This window comes from Mirounga angustirostris, unplaced genomic scaffold, assembly GCF_029215605.1.
Source record: "Mirounga angustirostris isolate CCGP_5_RB_7025 unplaced genomic scaffold, mMirAng1.0.hap1 SCAF_2, whole genome shotgun sequence".
NCBI lineage: Eukaryota > Metazoa > Chordata > Mammalia > Carnivora > Phocidae > Mirounga > Mirounga angustirostris.
Genome location: NW_026991710.1, coordinates 49204064 through 49229490, shown reverse-complemented (window position 1 = coordinate 49229490; position 25427 = coordinate 49204064). Strand labels below are relative to the sequence as shown.

The window sequence follows — 25427 nt, the reverse complement described above, 5'->3', positions numbered from 1 at the left end:
GATTGTCTACGTTTCTTTGACAATCCAGATCACTCCAAATCACCTAATTAAACATTTATGGAAGGTTTAGTATGTATGAAGGATTGTGCTAAGGGCTTGTGTACATATGTTTTCATCAAGTCTCAAAATAAATATCTATGAGTTAGGAGTACTCTTATAATTGTTTAATAGGAAGTGCCGAGAAGTGAAGTATCCTGAGCAAAAACTAGAAAAGAGTGATTTCGGAGAGTCAGGTTCGTGGGAAAGCATTTAAATACTACACTGGTGTGCCTATGAAGAGAATTTTAAAATCTCCTCAATACTACCATCAGTACTCATGAATGAGAGCAATGTCATGGATTAGGAATTATTGCATATGTGTGAAACATGGAGTGATCATGAGTCGACTTTGCTGGCATGTGGAAAGTGTTACTTGATAAGATCTAACATAAAATACACTTTCATAATACTGTTACATTCTTTTGGTTTATCTAAAATTTCTAAGACTACAATTTACATTCATTTAACATGTTCATTTATAATTTATACACTGACTTTCACTTAATAGTTATTCAATATTTTTTGACAAATGGAAAATATATGGTGCTATCCATACAATTTTTTAAAATGCATATAAAAATTGAATATATATAAAGTGTTCTTCTGGTGACCAAATTTTAGAAATGCATAATTAAATCAGCTCAGTTGATGAGCAGAGCCATATATAGAATGATACATTTATAACATTAGATGTCACACATGATGACCTTTCTCCATGATCCTATGTTTCTGAGCTTCTTGTATGAAAATCAAAATGCCTACTTCACATACGAATCTCTGTGCCACAACAATACCTGATAAATCCAATGAATCTCTTCTCTGTCTCTCTCTCTCTCTCTCACACACACACACACACACACACACCAGTGAATCGTAGGCACACTAAATTTTGAGAACCACCTACAAACATAAGGAACAGAAAAACAAGTGTCTTCCATTCTGCATTGTCATGAAAGTCCTTGAAGTACTCAAAAGATGTATTAAAACTCAATGTTAAGGGACACCTGGCTGGCTCAGTTAGTGGGACATATGACTCTTGATCTCAAGGATGTGAGTTCAAGCCCCATGTTGGGCGTAGAGCTTACGAAAAAAAATTCAATGTTAGAAAGATTGTGATATAAGAAGTATTTTTTTTTACTTTTAATTACAGTAGCTAAAAGACCTCAGACCTGCCTTGGATCCATCTACATTTATGAAAATATCAGACATTGCTATCGTGTGTTGTGTGTGTGTGTGTGTGTTTGTGTGTGTGTATGTGTTTATAAGAGTATGTATAAGAATTTATACAGGCCATGCTCTGCATAAACAACCAAGGTAGAATAATACGAATAAACTTACGTGTCTTAAAAAGCCAAAGAATCTCCAAGGGAGCACTGACTTTCATGGTCGCACGTTAAGTTCATTAGTTAAATGAGAAAACATGTGAAGAAAAGTACTAGGCCAGTGCTCAATACTTTAATGTGATTATTTAAATATCAGTTTATACTGATTTTTCACAAAAAGAATGAGTGCATCATTTCCATCTAAGTCAAAATTTCAACAAAACTAAACAGAAAAGAGGAAAAGAGGAAGAGTACCAAGACTTTCACAAAGCCTCTGCAAACTCCCTGGGAGGGGCTGGGAAGAACAAAAGGCAGGGGCAGAGCATTTTCTTAGTTTGCTATATTGTCCCAACTGCTTTTCTTCATAACTCAGGGTTTTAATTCTATCTCTCAACTAATGGCTGAGGGTGTGGAGGGAAGGAAAAACAAACTTCTCCTTGATTTGTGATTGTCACTTATCTGCTGAAGGTTCTGTCATTTTTTGTTCTCAAAAGCACCTCAGACACCCACAGACAAGAGAGAATAAACCAGAGACTCAAAGGAGGTAACCACAAAGAGGTCAAAGGCACATCTTCCTTTGAGAAGACAGTTCCGGGTTAAGAATTCTACTGGACCGCTGTGGACAAAGCAGGAGCTTACAAGGATCAGAGAGGCACTTCTAAAGCACAAGCCAAGAATAATCAATGTGGCCACCTGCCAGGTAAGGTAAGTGCAAGAAAACAAAGGCCAATTCACCCCCACCTCCCCAGGCAGGCAATCAGCCTCAAATGTAGCCCACTTTAGCCCAAGAAATGAATCAGGTTTTAAAACTAGAGACTTCCCTCCTCCTCAAGCACACCACATTATGTAAGTATGGAACAGAGTGATAACTGCATATATTTGCCTCCCGTTTCCAGAAAATCCCATCTTCAAAGCTAGTTGTTTTTTTGTTTTTTTGTGTTTTTTTTTAAGGGATTATAAGAAGACTAAGAAATACAAAGGATGCCTTTGTGGCTCAGCACACTGTTTATACCCAGATATCATGAAGCTTTGCATTCAAACCCCAGTCGTAATGGAGTTCCACAGTAGAATGGGTACAGTGAATGCCACCACCATGAATGTTGGCAGATTATTATACAAAGGGCAGTTATCCTGCAGAGAGGGCTGGCAGGTTGACAGGGGACCAACAAACGAATAAACTGAAAGGCATAATGAGCCCGATTTCCACCCTAATACACTCTCTCTCTCTCTCTCATGCTGAGGAAAACAAGCCACCAAAATAACCTGCTACCCTCCATACTCCTTACAATGCTTTTAGAGGGGAAAACTGCAAACAGACAGACCTTCTCAAGCAGCACAGTCCTACCCAGAGAATGAAAATAAAAGAAAGGAGCAGAGGCTCAGCTTCACAGACCTTACAGGACTCCATAGACTCCTCCGGATCCCACCACATGGGCAGGTTGGAAGGTATTTTCAATCTATATGGAGTATGGATAACAAATCATTTCGCAGGTCCAAGTCATTTTTGAAATGAAAAAGGAAAACAGCCATCCCAAACTATTTGCTCAAAAAAGGAGAATTTTCAGAAAGATTTGAGGGGGAGCTTATTGTTTGGATTTGACTGCCAATATGAAAACTGTAGCTTGTGTAGTCTTGCACTGATCTAAATACTATTTACAGTATTTTTATTTTTAAGGTGTACAATGTGATGTATACATTGTGAAATGATTACCACAATTAATTAACACATTCATTTGCAGTATTTTAAAAGCAAGTTCAATGTTGTATATATTACAATTAAGTTCTCATAGAATACATCTTATATACTCTATTACTATTAATCTATATAATCTTGTTCTCTATCCAACATTTTTTCCACATATATATAATATCCTTGGTTTCCTTATTAATAATCTTACAATAAATAAAATTCTAATTATCAGTGAAAAGCATTTAATCACAGTTTACATTAGATATTTAGATGTTAACAACAGTTAATCGAATACTTCCTTACTTTCATGCAATCACAATGATATACCAGTTGCAATACAAAAGTCACTTGAGAGTTTGAAATACAGTTTACAGGAATGAAGAAATATTTCTCAAATCCTGAAATCTGGGAATCAGATGTAGTTATATACACATGAATGGATCTTTTTGATTTGTGCTTCCATTTTGCCTGTGCATTGTCCTAGAAATATGTAAACTGTAGGAACTCTGATACATATTTGGACATTTTACTCCTATCAGCCAGTCTTTGCCCCAATGGCTGCAACTGTCAAATCTTTTGCTTTTTTGCTGGGTAAATTGCTCTAAGTAAAAAAGAAACTGACATTCCACTCTTAAAAAATGAAGCTTTTGACATTTCAGGATGTTAATAGATGGATAAACTGTATAACAGGAACATCAGTTCTGAAAGAGAATTTAACCTAAATAGCCATACATTGCACTCACACATTTATAATTTGCACTAGGAGATGAATGAGCAAAGATGAAGTAGAACCATTTTTCAAGATTCATGCTGTGATTTCTCATTACAGGGATAATCTTAAACAGTAATGGTATCTCTTTAAAAGCTGAATAATTTTAAGAATAAAACAGAATGAAAAGGTATCAATACATTAAACATTGCTTTTTAGGTATCTCCCATTTACATGAGACAAGCCCATCCTTGGATAAAAATTCTCCATGAAGTTTGCTGAAAGGTGTTTTCTTCAAACAAAAAATAGATAACTGGTTATTAACTCAACATTTTATTCATTTTTAATAAACTAGTTCTACTTTAAGCAAGCTTTTCTAAGGAAAAAATAATTTTTCATAAAAAGCTTACAAATGTGTTTTTTAAAAGAAGTTATTAAATTTATATGGATTATACTCATTCTTTTGTGTTTAATGAGGAAGCAAATATTGTGCCTTCTATATAAATTTAGGAAATTTTATTCAATATCATGATAGAATACCACTTAAGACTAGATTTTGTCCCCATTTAACCTATTAGGATGACAAATCTCTTTCTAAATCCAATTTGATGAATAGAAAAATCCTACGGAAGCTGTCTCACAAATCTAACTCGACTGAATTCAAAAAGACATATTTTATGGCCTTGTCAAGGAGTTTTTAAAAATAGGTAGTGTATAAAATTGTATTCACATGTTTGTTCTTCCTAAGCAAAATAAAAAAGATTAACATGGTTAAACCCAACTAGAGACATCTGCAGAAGGTTTCCCAGAGTCCCAAAATATGGCTAGAGAAACCCTGCTTCTAAGGTACATTTTCTGTATCTGTTTGAGGAACAGGACATTTAGTGATAGTGACCACTGTTTTTTCCTTTGAACATGTTAGGTATTTATTTTTAAAATGCTTCTTTTTACTTTCATTTTATGCCAAAATGTACCCTTTTCAGCTTTGCCACACATAATTAATATCTCTTCAACACAGAGTATTTTTCTCAGAGTATCTTTACTGATTATACCAGAGAGCAGAGAGAAATTTACAAAAAGTTCAAAGGGTAGACCTTCTCTCCCTCCTTCCCAATGTTCCAGAAAATCTGTCCTAACACTCAGATAAAGAAATACATTTAAATTATCTGCAAACAATGGAATATATTTCTTATGTATTTTTGGCAAATGAAATTTTATATTGAATGATGTTTTGGCAATACTAAGATCAGGAAGTTCAATAAAATTGAAAGTTTAAATAAGAACATATCCAGAATAAACAACATATAAGTGACAGTCTCAAATAAAATTGAGGCAGCTTCTAATGTAGTACATTCCCAGGATATTATACTATATATTTTGTGATGTTTTACCTGTAACCTGAAAAATAGAACACTAAATAAAGTAGAATCCCATTAGTTTATAAGGATTGAAAAGTTCCAGAGTTCAAATCATGTCCCCTGAGTCATTACAGTGCTATGTGATAAAGCCTTATAGAACAGAGCTAATTTATCACAAAGAATTCTGTTAGCAATATTAGTATGTTTACACCAAAGTTAAAATTTCCCAATGTATTCTTTTTCATCTCCAAAAGTCCAAAGAAAATAAAGCTTCAATAACTATTTTCATGTGTTAGGACTTGGACTCATCAAGCCACTGTTATCTGTGGTTTATTGGTAAGGAGACAGCTTTTTATTTTTTTTTTTAAAGATTTTATTTATTTATTTGAGACAGAGAGAATGAGAGAGAGAGAGCACATGAGAGGGGGGAGGGTCAGAGGGAGAAGCAGACCCCCTGCCGAGCAGGGAGCCCGATGTGGGACTCGATCCAGGGACTCCAGGATCATGACCTGAGCCGAAGGCAGTCGCTTAACCAACTGAGCCACCCAGGCGCCCCTTTTTTTTTTTTTTAAGTAGCTCTTTTTTTTTTTTTTTAAAGATTCTATTTATTTATTTAAGAGAGAATGAGATAGAGAGAGAGCATGAGAGGGGGGCGGGTCAGAGGGAGAAGCAGGCTCCCTGCTGAGCAGGGAGCCCGATGCGGGACTCGATCCCGGGACTCCAGGATCATGACCTGAGCCGAAAGCAGTCGCTTAACCAACTGAGCCACCCAGGTGCCCAAGGAGACAGCTTTTTAAGTCAAGATAGCCATATGCACCTTGCCTCATTTCCCCAAAACAGAGGAAATAAATCTCATCATTTTACTTCTTTGTAAAGTGTACCATTTATCACATAGGCGAGATGTTCACCCATTAATGGAATAAGGATTTTCACCGTGCCAGCAACCTAATTGTCAGAGCCACCAAAGACAATAAATTCCTTAACCTTGATCTAACATATAATAGTGAGTTTTTTCCAAGAAAAAAATCCACAAAATGTAAAGTGACAGCTTTATTTTCATTGGTTTAGTTTATGCATTCTTCAATTAAAATTAATTATATAAAAAGTGGAATATTTTAATAGAATTGTGGAATAATTCAATTTTCCTTACTACCATTTATGAGAATGTATGTTTATTTATAAGCTAAAAGCAAGCTCAGATATATATCATAATGGCAAAGAGCACTTCACTAGTTTAAGTGATATTTTCACTTCTCTGTCATCCTCTAACCATTTACTTATTTGAACTAATGTTCCATAGTTCATTTTGGTCATTAGCATTGATCAGCAAAAGAGCTTATTTTTCACAGACACATTAAAACCTTAATTATCAACAAACCCCAACTAATTTAAACTCTGTTTTTTATTGTACACAATTTTTAAGAGAAAGAGATAAATCACAAGAAAACACATTTTAAATTATTATTCTTAAAACACTGTTATCCAGAGTAGGTCCTGGACTCAGGAGATATGTCACATAATTTCATTCATAACCCACAACTATAATTAGAAACTCATATTTCGAAAAATGATCCTGAGGCACTATAAGATCTCATATCAAGGAGGATATATCATTTCTATAATGCCCTATTTAAAAATTAATGTGCTAAAGCATTTTAGAAATATTTGTAATACAAATGAAAAATGGGGTAACTAATTCACACTTCATAAATTTGAAGCTCCTTTAAATCAGAATACTTAATTATCCAAAAATTCCATTGTCAGTGATTTCTTATACTTTTGAATTTTAACTATTTGCATTCTTAATAGGGCACAGGCCCACTAAAGCTTTTCTCTTTGAGGTTTAATCAATATATAGTTTGTTTGCTTTTTCTTTTTTTTCTTTCCAAGTTTTTATTTAAATTCCAGTTAGTTAACATACAGTGCAATATTAGTTTCAGGTATAGAATTTGGTGATTCATCACCTACATATAACACCTGGTGCTGTTTCTTGCTAAGTCAATTATGATGATAGTTCAAAATAGAAATAGAAGTCACTAATAAATATCCAAGTGTTCACTCCTATTCATGGGTGTTAATTTCTATTCCTACTTTACTTGCAAAGTATATGTGATTACCTTCTACTTTGATTAAATTGCTTATTCAAAACAAATGTTTTTTTTAATGAAGCCTTTGCAGAGAGTAAATTTTAACAAAAATTTAGCCTTATTAAGCCAAAAAATGTGTCCACTGTCAAACTTGACGATAGATTTAGCAATCCATGACAGATTTAAAGCTATATAAATATCTCTTTTGTGAAAAATACATATACTAAGATTTTGCAAAGTTCATTCCAATGAAAAGAATGCCAAGACATAATCCAATGTTTGGATACTTAGAATTGGTGCAAGGACAGCTTGCTCCAAAATCGCTCTCAACGTTCTTACCTTGGTGGTATATTCATCAAGAATAGTTCAAACATTCATGAAACTCCAATTATAGGGAAAATACTCGATAAGTTTTTATCTACTGAAGTAAACATAGTCCCTTATCTTTAGGAAGCTTACAGGCTAGAGGGGAAACAAGAACAGAAAACTGAAATATAATACGCTGGTAAATGTCTTAAAAGCAAAATGAACAGGGTGTTCTGGAATTGCAGAGGAAGAACGCTTACCCCTACACCTCTAGCTTCAGGGAAGGCTTCCAGAAGGAGAATATACCTGAACTGAATAATAAAAAGTGGGTTAGATCTACAGAGGTTAAAAAATGATAATAATGGGAGAAAGGAACACAACCCGAGAGAGTAGCAGAAAAGAGCATAAAACAGGGTTCCTTTGGTAGTTCACTGTTAACAGAATATAAGTGTGAGGAAGAAAGTAATCAGTGAAACATTCTGACAAAAAATATCAGATCACAGAAGCAGATTACGACCTACAATCTATAACACCACGAAGACTTTGGATAGTCTCTTAGCAAACAAATGTGCCTAGTACTGAAACTATGGGTTAGATGGTAAATGGTGATAATAAAAGCTACTGTCCCAATTAAATGTCTGTTCCTCTTTGTGACTATGATTCTAGAAAGTTTTCAGTACATGAAATGAAAGACTTAAGCTTAAGGGCATTATACTTTTTACCAGACAGTAGTATAACACAGTAAGAAGCAATGTCCCCCTACCCTCATGTGTATCACAAGGAAAAACAGTGTCTCTCATTGGGTGCACCAATAGCAAATGTGGGAGAAAATTATTTGTTCTAGGAGCCTGAAGTAGCCATGCAAAATGTTTTAACATTCCTGTGTCCCAACCACTAAATGCCAGTGGCAACACCCAGTCAATATGACAAATGAAAATGTTCTTGCATGTTTTCAAATGCTCCAGGGGTGGTACCATTCTAGTAAATAATCATTGGCCTGGATGGCAAATACCCATTAAATATGTCCTCTTCCCAATTAGAAACCATGTTTACAGAGTACAGGGTCTATATCACATTAATATAAATATATAATATAATCAGGGAAATGACAGATTTTAAATTTTGACAGAACTAAATTCACATTTCAGTTCTATCATATACTAACAGCATGATAATAAGAAAGTTTAATTCATTTCTCTGAACCGCAGATTCTCCATACATAAAAAGCAGACAACACCTACCTTATATGGTTGAAATAATGAATAAATAAAGAGCACATGTAAATAGCCTGAAAAATTATAGATGCTCAATACGCAGTTCTAGAAATTACAGTTCCAACCGCTTTCTTTTACAGCAGATGAAATGAAACCACATTTTCTAAGAGACTTGGCCCACTCCCATAGAACAGTGAATGTGCCCACCTTTTATTAAAAGTGCCATGAAAGACGCTTAAAGTTCATGTTCCTGTTCCCCAAATCAGGAAAGAAAAGACTGGTTTGAAATTATATGCTTTCAAGTTAGAAAAATGACTAAACTCTGTGAGCAATTATATACATTTTTGTATATAATTACTTGCAGTTTATAGCTAGTGATGTTAAATATTTATTTACAGTTAAAGTTAGCCTTATTTAGAATGTATATTCCTCAAACCCAAAATTTCATAGTGTTTAATAATGAGTTAAATAAAAAATTTTATTTTATTTTATTTTAAGATTTTATTTATTTATTTGTCAGAGAGAGAGAGAGCACAAGCAGGGGGAGTGGCAGGCAGAGGGAGAAGCAGGCTCCCCACTGAGCAAGGAGCCCAATGTGGGACTGGAACCCAGGACCCTGAGATCATGACCTGAGCCAAAGGCAGACGCTTAACTGTACTAAGCCACCCAGGCATCCCAAATAAAAAATTTTAATGTCTGTATAGTGGAACCATCATAAACAAGAGAGAAGGTCTACGTGGTAAAATAATTCATAATCAATGATAGACAAAGTATTAATAATCCAAATATTGAGAAAAAATTCCTACAAACTGAGCCAAAGTGACCACAGAAAAATTAATCTATGAAAATTTAAATAGGGAAACTTGGCTGGCTCAGTCATTAGAGCATACAACTTTTGATCTTGGCGTCATGAGTTTAAGTCCCATGTTGGGCCTAGAACTTTAAAAAAAAAAGGAATTTTTAAAAACTTAAATTGAAAAAAAAAACCTAGGAAGTATACATAAAACATTTTTAACTTCCCTTTTAAATAAATTTTATGGAAACATAATTTTTTTCTGGGTATAAGTTCAAAGTCTAAAGACTAACCACCAAGTACTATTGATGTAAGTATTTCAGGTACTACTGGAAAGAGTGTCTACTAGAACAACTTTCCGATAATCATATTGGCAAGATATGTTAAAATTTACAATATGCACTTTTTATCTTGAAATTTTACTTATAGGTATTTATCCCAGAATTGTAATCAGATAAGCACAAAAATACATGCATAAGTATTCTCTCCATCATCACTCCCTCTCTTTAGAAAGCCCGCACACATACTATCTCCACTGTTCCTGCTAAGTGCTTAAGCTGTGGTCCTCCTCCCCTCCTCAAACCTAGCTGATTAGAAAAACCAGGAGCGTGGAGCCTGGGTGGCTCAGTCGTTAAGCGTCTGCCTTCGGCTCAGGTCATGATCCCAGGGTCCTGGGATCGAGTCCCACATCGGGCTCCCTGCTCGGCGGGAAGCCTGCTTCTCCCTCTCCCATTCCCCCTGCTTGTGTTCCTGCTCTCGCTCTCTCTCTCTCTGTCAAATAAATAAATAAAATCTTTAAAAAAAAAAAAAAAAGCCAGGAGCCACTTGACCCATGCCAACCACATACTGTTTCGCTCCTTGGAATTTGGAAATAAAAGTGAAAACTTTAATCAACCTCAAATTGTGAGAACATGTAATAGTGGAACATTTTGCACTGAATAACACTGATGAAAGAATTTATTTTTTTTTTATTTATTTCTTGTTGATTCCAGGGCCTAAAGGAGGCCCAATTCCACTGCATACTTCTTCGGTGCATAGACCCTGATGAGACATCGCTATGTGCACAGACAGCTTAAAGAGCTATCTCCTGGTAGACAACAATGAATGAGACATAATTAGTCCTCTACTTTATGGCATTAGAAAACTGTAAGCAGGGACCCCTGGTGGCTCAGATGGTTAAGTGTCTGCCTTTGGCTCAGGTCATGATCCCAGGGCCCTGGGATAGAGTCCCATATCAAGCTCCTTGCTCAGCAGGGAGCTGCTACTCTCTCTCCCACTCCCCCTGCTTGTGCGCTCTCTCTCTCTCTCTCTCTCTCTCTCTCTCTCTCACTCTCTCTGGCAAATAAATAAAAAAAATCTTTAAAAAAAAAAAGAAAACTATAAACAACGCTGTATGCCCACCATTCGAAAATCAGTTAAATATCTGAATCTTGTACAGCCATAAAAAGAGAACATAGACCCATATATATATTTTCTTAGAAAATGGTCGTGACAAACTGCTGAGAAAAGAAAAGCAGTTTACAGAACACCATCAATTCAATATCTGTGCACAAAGAGATATCTGGAAGAATAGTGACCTAAATTTAACAAAATTCATTTTTGTAGAAATATCAAGTGATTTTATTCTTTTCTAGAATTTTCTGTATTGTTGGCTTTTCATTGAACATCTATCCTCTTTTATAGAAATCAGGGGAAAAAATCAAATGTCTACATTTAAAACAAATTGGAATAGAAACAAGAAAGAAAGAAAAGAACAAGTAGAGGCTCAGTGAAACATCAAAGGACTGACTTTTCATTTCAAACAAAGGATGGTTTGATCCCTATAGGAAGGGAGCTCTGACATTACTATCAACTTTCAAGACTAGGTACAAGAAATGATACCATACAGCTGAAGATTTGAGTTTCCATTAGCCAGCTTAACAGGTGTCTTTTTTCCAAGCAAGTTATTATTTTATAAAGTTATTTAAAACCACAACAGGAAGACATGCAAGAAGAGTTATTTTACTTAAATGTTAAGGAGTATAGCGTGTAAATTTGTATCCTGTCCACTAGTTGTTCAGAAGCAAGGGGGGAAAGAAATCAATACGCACCAGTCCTTCATCTCTGCTCAATTTAGCTCTTTTGGTGAGCCAAGAATTCTTTCTGGCAAACATCCAAATCATCCCAATTTCAGGCAGCTTGGCAGCCCTTTCAACCAGACCAGTCCTAAAAGAGATAGTAATCAAGCCCCCCACTATGAATTTCATTCATATCATCAGAGTGGGACTGATCAAGGAGCAGGTCAAATCACTACACCCTCTTGGCTGGAGATCAATTTTCAGCTTGAGGGTCTATGGAGAACAGTACACAATAAGGCAGGAAAAGGACCAGGAGATTTCAATAGTGTAACAAACCAAACCAAGTGAGATCCTCTTAGTATAAAGAGAGACTGAAAACACTAACAATCACAGCAAAACTTAGGATGTTTCTTACTTGGACCCTACTAACCAGAAAGTATTAAACAAGAAATGTCCTTTCATCATTCTTAAATGATCAAAAATTGTTTTTGATTGGCTATTTACAGTAATAAGAATCTATAACTAAATAACACTATCCAAAAACAATATATAATGTAGTCAATATCTGACAAATTAGCTTTATGGTAAGTTTGAACTTCTCTAAATCCAGCATTTAAAAAGATGCAATGAAAAATCACTTGAATGAAAAAACATATACTTGTATTAAAATAGAAGAAGAAAATAAGCTAGGAGCGCACCTCACAAGATATATTTATGTTCCTTGCCTCAACCAACAAAATGAAGAAAAAAGATGAGTAAAACTCAAAGTGTAGCTTATGCTAGATAGAATGTTACTGAAGATTTGGATGTACTTAGTTTAAAAATAAGTACAATGGAGAAAAAGAGGAAACTCGAAGAATATGGCATTATATTAATGAATCCATTGGGTGCTCTCACTTTGTGCCACAGTGACTTCTTTTCAGAATCATAGCAAGAACTAAAATGAAGTCAAAATAAAGCACAGCATCCCTGTCTTGTTTGAAGTAAAATGTATAGTTTAGTTCATTGAACACCACATTTTCAATATTAAGAGGTAGTGTATTAGATTTGAGCTCTATATAACAATTCACATAACCCTATATCAAATAAATATACTTAAAACTATCTAAATATATATTTATACTGTGGACAATAATAACTTTATTTTAGCATCTATGATAGCCAAAAACTACTCAAACGTTAGGGGGTACATTTTCAGCACAGCATGAGCAGATTTAGCCCAGAGATTCCCATTAACGTCAATGAGACTTACATGGTTCAATCTTAACACACACTGCGTTGAAAATTTACCCCAAAGCATCAGAGCAAAAGCTCCCCAAAAAGAAAGGAAATTTTAAATTTTCTAACACAAATCTAGTTTTTTTCAGTATAATACCCATTCAACATTCTTAAACTCATAATATAAATTGGTGTTCTTTTCCTTAACACTAGTTGCTTTATCTTCAAAGCAAAAATGAAATAGTTTAGTGGCAAATTTTAATACTGACAGCTCTGTCCCCCATTCACCTCATAGAGAAAGAGAAACCCGCAAAATATTTTAAAGATTTCACTGAAAAGGGACACCTGGGTGGCTCAGTCAGTTAAGCGTCTGTCTCCAACTCAGGTCATGATCCCAGAGTCCTGGGATCCAGTCCTGCATCGGGCTCCTTGCTCAGCAGGGAGCTTGCTTCTCCCTCTGCCTGCTGCTCCCCCTGCTTGTGCTCTCTCTCTGACAAATAAATAAATAAAATCTTTTAAAAAAAAAAGATTTCACTGAAAAATTTGCTGTTAGATGGCTTAATAGTCCTGTGCTTCACAAAATATGCTACTTTAACTATATAGCTTTCTGTTTACTGTGGATAACCTTTAGTGCAAAGACAGTATTAAATGTTTTTGCATCTTATTTCTTCAACTTTCTGTTTTACGTATTTTCCAAAGTTTGGGCTCATATAAATTTAATCTTTAAATTTAGATCCTATTGTGTAAAATATGAAAGTAGTTTGGCAAAAAAAATACCATTCTTGGACAATACCAATACACAATTTTCAGACTACATATAGTCTAATAACAAACTTGGATTTTTTTTTTTAATTACACTTTTAACTGGAATAGTTGGCTACCCTGATATCAGTAACACTATAAAAACAAATCTTAATTAAAACTAAATTCTTCTAAATAAAATCTAGCTAATAAAAGTTCATGGATTTTGCCACATAAATAAAGTAATTTTAGCTACTATTAGAAGTAGTATTGTTTTGCTACCTAAGTTGTTCTTGATTTTTATCTTTTATAATAGTTTTATAATCGGTTAAATAATAATAAGTACTTTACTGAAAACATAATAAAACATAGCAATGACCAGATACCTCCTTGTGTGTCTCAGACAACATTTAAACAAAGTGAATGTATCATCAATATTTAGCTCCTTACTAAAGAGATTGGCAAATTCATCCTCTTAAACCCAGGGCATAGCAAATGGTTACTACTCAAAAAATGCTTATTGTAAGATCTCATTATACATGTAATATTTTTAGATTAACAAAATATACTTCTTTCAATGACAAAATTTTTCCATGTACATTAAAATTAAGGAGAAAGAGTTACAAGTAAATTGTAACTACAGAAAATAATTTCATGCGTATAGAGATTCAAAATTAAATTTCTTGATTAAAAAAACAATTTATGGAGGTCTATTTTTCTATAACAATTAAACAAGTAATAAATGTTTATTTTCTTACACTATTTTCAAATATTTAAGTGCTCATTTGAAACCTATACACAAATCATAGATTTCCTAGAATTCCCACTGAGATGCAGACAAAGAGTCTGTTTTATTACTTCTGTGTGGATTCCAATAGGTTATAATGGTTCCAATGTCAGAGGACTCCTTCTGTGTGATAATGTATACAATGTGGCCAAAAAGACTTCAAATTCCTCTTAAAACAATAGATATTAACAGTATACAAACACCAGGAGCATCTCACTCAAGAGAGTACGTAATCTACAAACCAAGATGTCAGGTTTCATTTGGGTTAAGAGTATTTATGTTGGAATGAAAAACACTTGGTTTCTAGTCCCAGCCGAGGGTGCTGCTTTCTCCTCACTTGTTACCACCATAAGCAAGCAACTTAACTCTCTAGGTCCCAGTTTTTTATTCCTATATATTTCTCTTAATTTCCTATATGGAAGCTACACTTTTCAATGTAATAGGTTAGGGGCGCCTGGGTGGCTCATATGGTTAAGCATCTGCCTTCGGCTCAGGTCATGATCCCAGAATCCTGGGATCCAGCCCCGCATCGGGCTCTCTGTTCAGCGGGGAGCCTGCTTCTCCCTCTCCCTCTGCAACTCCCTCTGCTTGTGCTCTCTCACTCTCTCTGTCAAATAAACAAATAAAATCTTAAAAAAAAAAAAATGTTCAATGTAATAGGTTCTAGCATTCCTAAAGGGACAAAATTCTCTGCAATATGTAAGTAATCAATATTTTTTTCACTCACTGCCCCCTTCTCTTCCTGTAACACAGTAGTTCAAAATTAACTTTTTGACATAAGTAATTTATTAAATATAGTTTTACTCCTCTAATGTATTTCACGTGTCTACTAACAAAAGAATACTATCATAAAATTACCAGGAAAAATAAAGAATTATATTAGCAAAAAAAAAGGCCAGAATATAAGATGTATGCATAGCATAGGGGCAGGATCTTTTCCATTTAACTTGTCCTCTAAACCTAGAATTAGGAAAAGCCAGTTAAGTAAATGAGAATTCACATACTACTTTCAAAGTGATATTTTCTATTGAGCTACTAAAAATGTTCTTTCTGCTCACATTTCAATAATACTTCTGCCTTAGTATATGAGCATATGTTAATATCCAAACATTGCACTAAAACATAAATAAAAATAACAGTACAAAATCTGTTACAAATTTTTATACACTATTTTTTAAGGAATGCATTCAGTGAAATCATCTGTAAAGTCAGAGCTCCATACAATAAAAACTCAATTATAACTATGATAATAAAGTTATTTTTTGAAGCTTTCAGAATTTAACATTCTATTTCATGTATGATTTAATGGATTACATTACTCAGGTGCTTGGTTAAAATTTAGCTTCTCCTGGGCACCTGGGTGGCTCAGTTGGTTGGGCGACTGCCTTCGGCTCAGGTCATGATCCTGGAGTCCCGGGATCGAGTCCCGCATCGGGCTCCCTGCTCAGCGGGGAATCTGCTTCTCCCTTTGACCCTCCCCCCTCTCATGCTCTCTCTATCTCATTCTCTCTCTCAAATAAATAAAATCTTAAAAAAAAAAAATTTAGCTTCTCCCTAACTATGCCAACGAAAGTACTAAATTCACAGTATTTGTCAGACAGGAATTGTGAGAGCTAAGACAGAAAAATGCAAAGATGTTTAATATGCAGCCATTGGTGTCAAAAATATTAAATCTAAAAAATACATACCAAAGTGTTTTACAAATATTTTCAAATTCAATATAAAGAAGATATATGATCTGTACTGCTTCCATATTTGCCTGTTGAACTACCAGGTCCTAATAGGTGAATAATTTGGCAGATTACTTCTCATTTCCAACAATAAAAATTACAAACACAAATCTATGTCTGAAGTTGATTTTATAATCTAATCTGGTTTTGCTTCTCATTCTCTACTGAGACGATTTAATGTTTAATTATAGGGCTATATAGTCTTAAAAATAATAAGCCTCGGGACGCCTGGGTGGCTCAGTTGGTTAAGCGACTGCCTTCGGCTCAGGTCATGATCCTGGAGTCCCGGGATCGAGTCCCGCATCGGGCTCCCTGCTCAGCAGGGAGTCTGCTTCTCCCGCTGACCCTCCCCCCTCTCATGCTCTCTCTATCTCATTCTCTCTCTCTCAAATAAATAAATAAATAAATAAATAAAAATAATAATAATAATAAGCCTACCTTACTATGCCTTTTTCTAAAACTCGCCACCCCCTCCTGACCAGGAGAAGGTCAGGGCACAATCAACTCCTCCTTCAAACACTCTTATTTTAATATACTCATTAACCTTTCTGCTACTGCTTTATCTATTCCCATTTCCAAGCATGAAGTATCTTTTATTTAGTAGGTACATGTGTACATATAAAACATGTCACAGTGTTTCCAGTTGCAAGATAACGTAAAATAAAGTGAGTTATCCTGGGTTGCACAAAACCTTAAAGAAAAGTTGTGGAACTGATTGTTATGAGATCTATCTCCATCCCCCTAACTGATTTACATTACTTTTAATTCTCTTAAACAACAACAATTGAAGCCTATAATCAAAAGAGACAAATGAGTAGATTTCTTGACATGTGCTAATCATTCTTCTAGGTGCTTTACAAGTATCAACTCAACCTTCTAAAAAAACTTATTAATTCAATTTACAGATGAGAACCTGGGGCAAAATGAAGTCACCTATGAGAGGAGCTTGGTTAATAGGAGGAAGAGCTGGGCTGCAGGTGGTTTCACTTAATGGTCTCTTCACATCTATTACCATATGCTTTTTTGACCACAAAGATCAGTTAGATCAGTTAATGAGGTAGGCAGAAGAATCCGCACCCCGCCCCACACAACCCCCCCACCCAAGATGTCCACATCCTAAACCCCAGAACTTGTGAATATCTTATGTTACATGGCAGAGGGAAATTAAGGTTGCAAATGGATTTAAGGATGCTAATCTGCAGATCTTTACATGAAGAGATTAGCAGAATGATCTAAGTGGACCAGTGTAATCACAAGAAACCTTATAAAAGGAAGATGGGGTAGATAAAAGAAGAACTTAGCTTTGAAGACAGAGGGATGAAACCATGAGCCAAGGAATGCAGACAAACTCTGGAAACTGAAAAAGACAGGAAATGAATTTTCTCCTAGAACCTCCAAAAGGAGCTCAATCCTGCCAACATCTTGGCTTTAGGCCAGTGAGAACCATTTCAGACGTCTGATCTCCAGACTATAAGGTAATAAGTATGTGTTATTTTAAGCCACTAAATTTGTAGTTATTTGTTACAACAGCGTAATGGTTAATTTTATGTTATCTTGGTAGACTATAATGACCAATTGCTTGGCCAAACACTATTCTAAATGTTGTTGTAAAGGTGTTTTGTTTTGTTTTGTTTTTAAGATGTGATAAACATTTACAATCTGTTGACTTTATTAAAGGGGATTACACTCATAATATGGGTGGGCCTCATCCAATAAATTGAAAGCCTATAGAACAAAGACCAAGGTTTCACAAGGAATAAAGAATTTTACCTCCAGGCTGCAACATAGAAATTCTACCTGAGTCACCAGCCTTCAGACTCAAGACTGCAGAATCAACTCTCACCTGACTCTCCAGCTTGAGCCCATTCCTTAACATCAATCTCCCTTTCTCTTTGTGTATGTGTGTGTGTGTATAACCTATTACTAGTAACTTACTACCAGTTCTATTTGTTACTACTATCCTTAGCTATATTATTATCTTGAAAAATGTATCTTGGGCTGCCATAATAAAATACCACACTGGGTGACTTCAACAGAAATGTATTTCTCACAGTTCCAGAGGCTGGGAAATCAAAGATCAAGGTCCTGGTCAATTTAGTCACTGGCTTGCAAACAGCTGCCTGTACCAGATACAGGATACCTCACTGTATCCTCACATGAAGAAGAGAACTCTGGTGTCTGTCTCACTTCTTATGAGGGCATTTGTCCTACTGAATTAGGGCCCCACATTTACGACCTCATTAACCTTTATTTCTTCTTCACAGTCCTATCTCCAAATGCAATCACACTGAGATTAAGGCTTCAACACATGAGCTGAAGAGGGGGGACCAAATTAAGTGTATAGTAAAGGAGTAACAATTCTCCAAAGCACATGCACATATTTTAGTACTTTTATATTTAAAATTTAAGATATACAGACATGAGACCCTTACACTATACAACTGCTCAGGATCCGTAGTTTATCACTTAATGATATCGCTTAATGATATTTAATTATTTATATAGCATTTGATAGTTTACAAAGCACTTTCAAGCACATTACAAAAAAAATTTTAATAGTTACTCCCATTTTATGTATGACCAAATTTGAACTCAGTGGGGTATACTAGTTCTCAACATATGAGTCTCCCAAATAGTGAACTGGAATTGAATCTGCATCCTTTGATTCTAAATGTTATAGACTTTGCATATTCAGACCTGCTCATCAACTGCAACATGATGAGAAAAGGGGGAAGAATTTCTAAACCAACACAATACAATAAAGTCAATTTTCAAGAATTAGTCAGATATTCTCATCCTTTTCTTAGCTCTCTAAGTATAAACGTGTAAATATACCCAAGATTCTGAACAGAATAAAAGACAAAGGAAAACTTTAATATCTTGGACATATAGGACAGAAAATACTATTCATATGCAGATTTTTGTCAAATTATTCAGTGATTTTTTTTCCAAGTGGTTGTAGAGAGGACCAAAATTTTCTTTCCCAATAATGAAACAAAAATGAAAGATTATGTTTTCCTTGACTGGTGTTGAGTTTCCAAAAATGCCACATTTCAATCTAAAATTTTATTTACATTTTTCACCAAAAAATAACCCTGGAAAGAAAGTATAAGTTAGTAATTCAGGGTTTGTTTTAAAACCAGGCAGCCTGGTTCTTAATTACACCAGTTACCCATTGTCATCGGACAAGTTATTTAATATCTCCAAGTTTCTATTTTCTTTTAACTAAAATGGTCATAATATGCAAGACTGCTAAATAAGAGGGATGCCTGGGTGGCTCAATCAGTTAAGCATCTGCCTTTGGCTCAGGTCATGATCCCAGGGTCCTGGGATCAAGCCCTGCCTCGGGCTCCCTGCTCAGTGGGGAGCCTGCTTCTCCCTCTCTCTCAGCCTGCTGCTCCCTCTGCTTGAGCTCTCTCTCTCTGGCAAATAAATAAATAAAATCTTAAAAAAAAAAAAAAGACTGCTATAAGAATCAAATTAGAGAATTAATTTATAGAACTTGCCAAATATCTGATAACTAATAATTGCTAAATAAATATGAGATTTCACTAGCCTTGTGACTGTCGACATAATAATCCTATTTAAAATATTTTTAATTCTCTGGATATTAAATTTGCCAGGGAAAAAACATAGAAAATTTAACAGAAGGAGTTTTCATATTTGCATAATCTTAGAGCTATTCTAACTGGGCTAAAGTGTGGTGTGCACTACAGTTGTAGATGTAGTGTATTCAGTGGTGCAAAGCTATTATCTTGATGAGGGTCCCTGGTGACACTTATCTGAAGACTATTCAGAGCGGCTTTGTCATTCTGTGAACTAGCATGAGCTAACTCCGCAGAACAGTGACAAGACTGCAGCAGTGTGTGTGTAGTGAATGCTTCTGAAAAGGAATGATGACTCAAATCATGAGAACTATAATGATGTGACACTACTTCATGAGTCACAAACTTTCCCAAGCATTACCTCATTTGATCCTCTAAACAATCTTGACCTAACAGAAAGGCAAATACTATGGCCCTTTGGCTGCCGGGTAATTGGGAGTTCTGAAATGGTAAGTTTGGTCCATTAGCAAAACCAGATTAAAATCTCTATCTTGAGTCTCTTTGTCTAGTGTTGCTGGTAATAGTCTTCTTCCAAAGTTAAGTAGATTGAATTTGAAAAAAAAAATCATTTATTTTCAATAATACCCGATTTATTTTCTTTTTATAATGCACAAAAGTAATAGCTCTCTCTTTAAGTTTTTACATCAGGGTGGAGAAGAGTAAAAAAGATTTTCAGAAGATATTTTGCTATTAAAACTGTTAGTGTGAAAGGCTGGAAGGCTGATACAGTCCCTGGATATTCCATCTATAAGAAGAGAAGCTGCAATCTTCACTTTGCCTTTCTCTCTGCAATCAAAGGGTATAACTGGGAAACAAGCCACTCTGCTCTCCACTAATCTGCGTTCACATTTCACAATTCATACTTACTGTGCCCTTCAAAAAAGTACCAAGCCCAGTGCATAAAGAAAAGCCTACTAATGTCTCCCTTATGCAAGAACAAAAAAAACAAGTTAATAGCTTTTGATGTAGAGAGATCCATTTCCAGCCCTCCTATAAACCCCATGAGGATCCTGGCAGTACATAATAAATGTACTCTAACCGCTCTTTGAATAATGACATGGCAAAAGCCTTTGCAAGGTTCCTATTAATCTTCGGGTCAAAAGTGCCTTCAATCTACTAAGGTACTTGCAAATAGTTCCACCACAAATCTGCTATGTATTTTAAAAAGTTAAAATAATTGCTACTTCTTCAGCGGTACCAGCAGCTTGGATAGTAGTCTGCCAGATCCTCTCCCTGATTAAGCTCTAAGAAATATACTAATGTGCTTAAAAAACATACATTGCAGTTCCAGCCTCACGGTTGATAACAAAACAATCACAACACCAAAAAGTGACCACAGTTTTCAGAGCTGTAAGGGAATTTAGAAATCAACAGAGCTTTCATTTCTATGAGTTTCGGGTTTAATTTTATACCTTCCCAGGTAATCAAATACCCCCAAAAGTTAAGTCTGAGTGAAAGTTCAAAGGTTTAATGCCTTAAGAAAAAACTTAAAATCAATTTACACTGTTAAATTTTTGTATTATCAGGAATTTAACTACTAATTATCTTTAACAAAATTCATCTTGAGTAAGAGGCATTAGGGAAATGGCCTAAAATTGTCTACTTCCCTTTCCATAGTTCAAAAGGGGGGAAGGGAAAGGGACAAGGGGGAAGGGAGGGGTGCACCACATTATATATCAGACACTTGATATGTTCACAAAAAAATGTACTCAAATGTTTAAAAATCCCAAGGTAAAAAGTCCTAAAAACATGAAAATGACATAGAACTGAATGGGACAATTCCAAATCATTTCCTGAATCAAACCAGTTTTTTTTTTTAATAGTTCACTACTATAATTCTAGAAACACCTTTATCTTTCACCTGAAAACCAGGTTTTTTTTTATAGTTCACTACTATAATTCTAGAAACTTACCATTATCTTTCACCTGAAAAACTGCAAAAGCACTGTAATTGATCACCTGCCTTTTACTCTTAGCTCCAACTCACCCCCAGTTCATTACCCATCTAGTAACCAGAATGATCTTTTACAAGGTAAATGAGATTTATCATTCTTTCTTCTTGTAAGTATCTAAACTGATTTACAAGTAGAAGAAAATCTAAATTTCTTACTGTGGCATTTTAGGATCCTACATAATTCAGACCTAGCTAACTTTATATTTTATCCCACTCGGTCTGCCATACTAAATGCCAACCAAATTGGCCTTTCCTGCCTTTGAAATAAGCCAAATTTGTTTCAAGGCTCTTGCATTTGCTATTACCCCAGCTCCTCAAGAGGTTTCCTCTTTGTTATCATTTGGGTCTCAACCCACATCTTACTCCTTATGGAGCCTAGGTGAGCATTCCCAGATCACTCTACATTTCTTCACCTTGTACTTTACATTGTATTTTAATCATATTTAGCACTATCTGAAATTGTTCTATTCAATAACTTATTTATAATTTTTTTCATAGTCTATCCCCCCCACCCAAATAGAATTAAATTTCATGAGAGAAGGGATAAATTTTCGTTTACTGTTGTGTCCCGGTGCCTCAGTTCTGGGCCACAGTAGATACTCTCAATAAATATCTACAAATGAAAGACTAACGCATGAGAATTCAGAACTGTATTTTTACACATGATATCTGGAAAATGGGGAGAATGAGACAAACTTATTCTAGAAGTTCATTTCACATTTAACTTACTAAGAAGTGGTGTCATCCTGAGAATTCGTTACTAAGACTGAGAGCAATCTGAAAATGGTTTTATGGCATTTTAGAAAACATCAGTCAAAACCCCATAAAAGCCAATCAAGTCTGACTCCTGTTGTATCTCTTGGTCCCTAGTCTTCTTTCATGATTTCCAGAAGTTGCTGGTAGGAGGAAGAATCCTATTAAATTTAGGTAGCAAAGACTTAAAAGCAAGCCCACCCTGGTTCCTTGCCTCTGCAGTCCCTCCTTTGGGATTACTTGAACTACACTTTTTTTTTAGACTTATATTGAATTACTTTTTATTTATTTATCTTTTTTATTTTAATTTCAGTATAATTAACATACAGTATTATATTAGTTTCAGGCTTGCAATATAGTGATTCAACAATTATACACATTACTTGGTATTTATCATGATTGAACTACACTTTAAACACTGTCTTTGGATGCTTAGTTCCTAATGCCATGGAAGAAAGCTTTATACAGAGCCCTTGCCTAATATCCTGAGGCTCCCCACAGGGGAATTTGTGGCTAGTTTAGGTTGTATATCAGACCTTTCACTCAATTCCTATGGGTGGTTTGGGGTGACCTATAAAGCACGGTTATTAATTGTGTCTTGGAATTGAGGTAGAGAATCAAACACTGTCCATAGTCAACCGTGGACCAGATATCAAATCAGAAGTAAGGGTGTGGGACAAGGCACCTAAAGTGCCCTAAAGATTACTACATGGCAAAAGGTGGATACACTCAGAAATGTGTTAGGTGGGTTCCTGTTCAAGAAAGAAAAAAACAAGTTCATCCATTACAGTAAGGAGAAATAACTGATGTATTTAAATTATGTCCACTTTATTTTTAGAGAAGTTTCAGGGTTACAAAAAAAAAAAAAAAAAATTAAGCAGAAGTACAGAGTTCCTTTATAAACCTTATCTTAGGTAAGAACTGAGCAGTTCCTCCTCTGGAGAAGGCAGACCTGATTCTTATCAGTCTCAGAAAGTGTTAGCTCTGCTTTGCACACTTTTCTCTGTCCACACCCTCCCCCCAGGCCTCTCTTAAACTTTCACTATACCTTACCCTTCAAATCTCAGCTTAAAGATCCCTTCCTTAGGTAGACTTTCCTGATACCCCAGGTTGTATCAAGCTCCCATGTATGTGTTTGCACTTAAAAACATAAATTACAAGTTCTTATTGCAACAGTTACCTCATAAGTATCCAATGACTGAATTAATGAGTGATGAAGATGATTAGATAATACAGTGCATTTCCAACAAAGTGTGAAAAACGGGGAGGCTAAGCAGATTTTAACCATCGTACTACTGACATTTGGGAATGGATATTTCTTGGTCATGGGAGGCTGTCCTGGGCATTACAGAATGTTTAGAATCATCCCTGACCTCTTCACACTAGGTTCCAATAGTATCATTGCCACCCCCACCTCAATGGTAACAACCAAGAAATGTTTCCAGACATTGTCAAATATCTCCTAGAAAGCAAAACTACCCCCCAGTTGTGAACCACTGGGCTTGAATAAACAGACTGGAATCTGCTGCAAAATTAATAGTTTCCAAGAAGCTAACAGAATGGGAAAGTGCTCACCTCCAGCAAGCGGGAAAGGTAAAGTGCCCTAGAGATTACTACATGGCAATAGGTGGACACACTCAGAAATGTGTTAGGTGGGTTCCTGCTCAATAAAGAAAAAAACAAGTTCACCTATTACACTAAGGGGAAATAACTGATGCATTTAAATTATGTCCACTTTATTTTTAGAGAAGTTTCAGGGTTACCAAAAAAATTAAGCAGAAGTATAGAGTTCCCTTATAAACTATTTCACTCCATCTCCCTAAACAGGCAGTTTCCCCTATTAGTACATCTTGTATTAGTGTGATATATCTGTTAGAGTTAATGAGCAAATATTATTAACTAAAGGCCATAATTCACATTAGGGTTCATTCTGTGTATTGTGCATTCTATGGGTTTTAACAAATTTATGGAGACATACATCAATATTATAGTGTACTACAGGATAGTATCACTGCTCTAAAATCTGTGTTCCAACTGTCCATCCTTCTCCCATTCTCATGAGCCCCTGGCAACCACTGATCTTTTTACTCTATCTCAAGTTTTCCCATTCCAAAAATATCACATAGTTGGACTCTTTCTGTCTCCAGCCACCTTAGTGAGAGGAGTTGCTGCCATCACCACCCACCTGCAATGGATGGTCTTGCACAGCTGCTCCAGCTTCTCGATCAAGAGGAACAAGCAGACATACAGCAACAACCCCAGAACCTGAAGGCTCACAATTCCTTCCCTACAATGGGCTGATTTGCTCCAAGACTGTAGGCATGGAGCCAGTGGCCAGAAAGCAAAGGTGAGGTAGTCATGAAGCAGACATCCAGCCAGCGGAAACCGGCCACCTCATGAGTGGACTACCATCAGTAAGAATGCCTGGGCTACACTTTCGCAGAATCAGACACATGATTCACAAGAACAAATACCACCCAAATCTGCACATGGCTTCCATTCACAAAGCCAGCACCATCCTGAGCAGCTAGAAGCCTATGATGGTGAAGAGGAAGCTACTGCCCCACCAACAGCTCCTGAACACCTGCCCCCCACCTCCAAGTCAATAAAGATGTCAACCACAAAAAAAAGAAAACAAAAATCACATGTTGAAATTATAGAGTATGGAATCAGACTAGCATCTTCACTAAGAAATATGCGTGTAAGATTCCTCCATGTCTTTCAATGCGCTGATATCTGTGAATAATATACCATTGTTTGGATATACCACAGTTTGTTCACCCATGCACCTATTGAAGGACATCTTCCAAGATTTGGCAATGAGGAATGAAGCTTCTATAAACCTTCATGTGCAGATTTTTGTGTAGACACGTTTTCAACATTTGGATAAATACCAAAGAACATGACTGCTAAATCATATGTAAGAATATTATTTAAAAAAAAAAAAAAAACTGCCATACTGGAGCACCTGGCTGGCTTAGTTGGGAGAGCATCCAATTCTTGATCTTGGGGTCATGAGTTCGAGCCCCAGGTTGGGTGTAGAGATTATTAAAAATAAATAAAT

General features: G+C 35.6%; 1 protein-coding gene and 1 pseudogene across 1 annotated transcript in view; one reads left to right on the top strand and one right to left on the bottom strand.

The window, feature by feature from the left end:
• ADGRL3 (adhesion G protein-coupled receptor L3) overlaps positions 1 to 25427 on the bottom strand; it is an 819557-nt gene that overhangs the window by 681130 nt on the left and 113000 nt on the right. The window lies entirely within an intron of this gene.
• Positions 1 to 25427, top strand: part of LOC123848944 (large ribosomal subunit protein eL28-like) — a 46776-nt pseudogene that overhangs the window by 16034 nt on the left and 5315 nt on the right.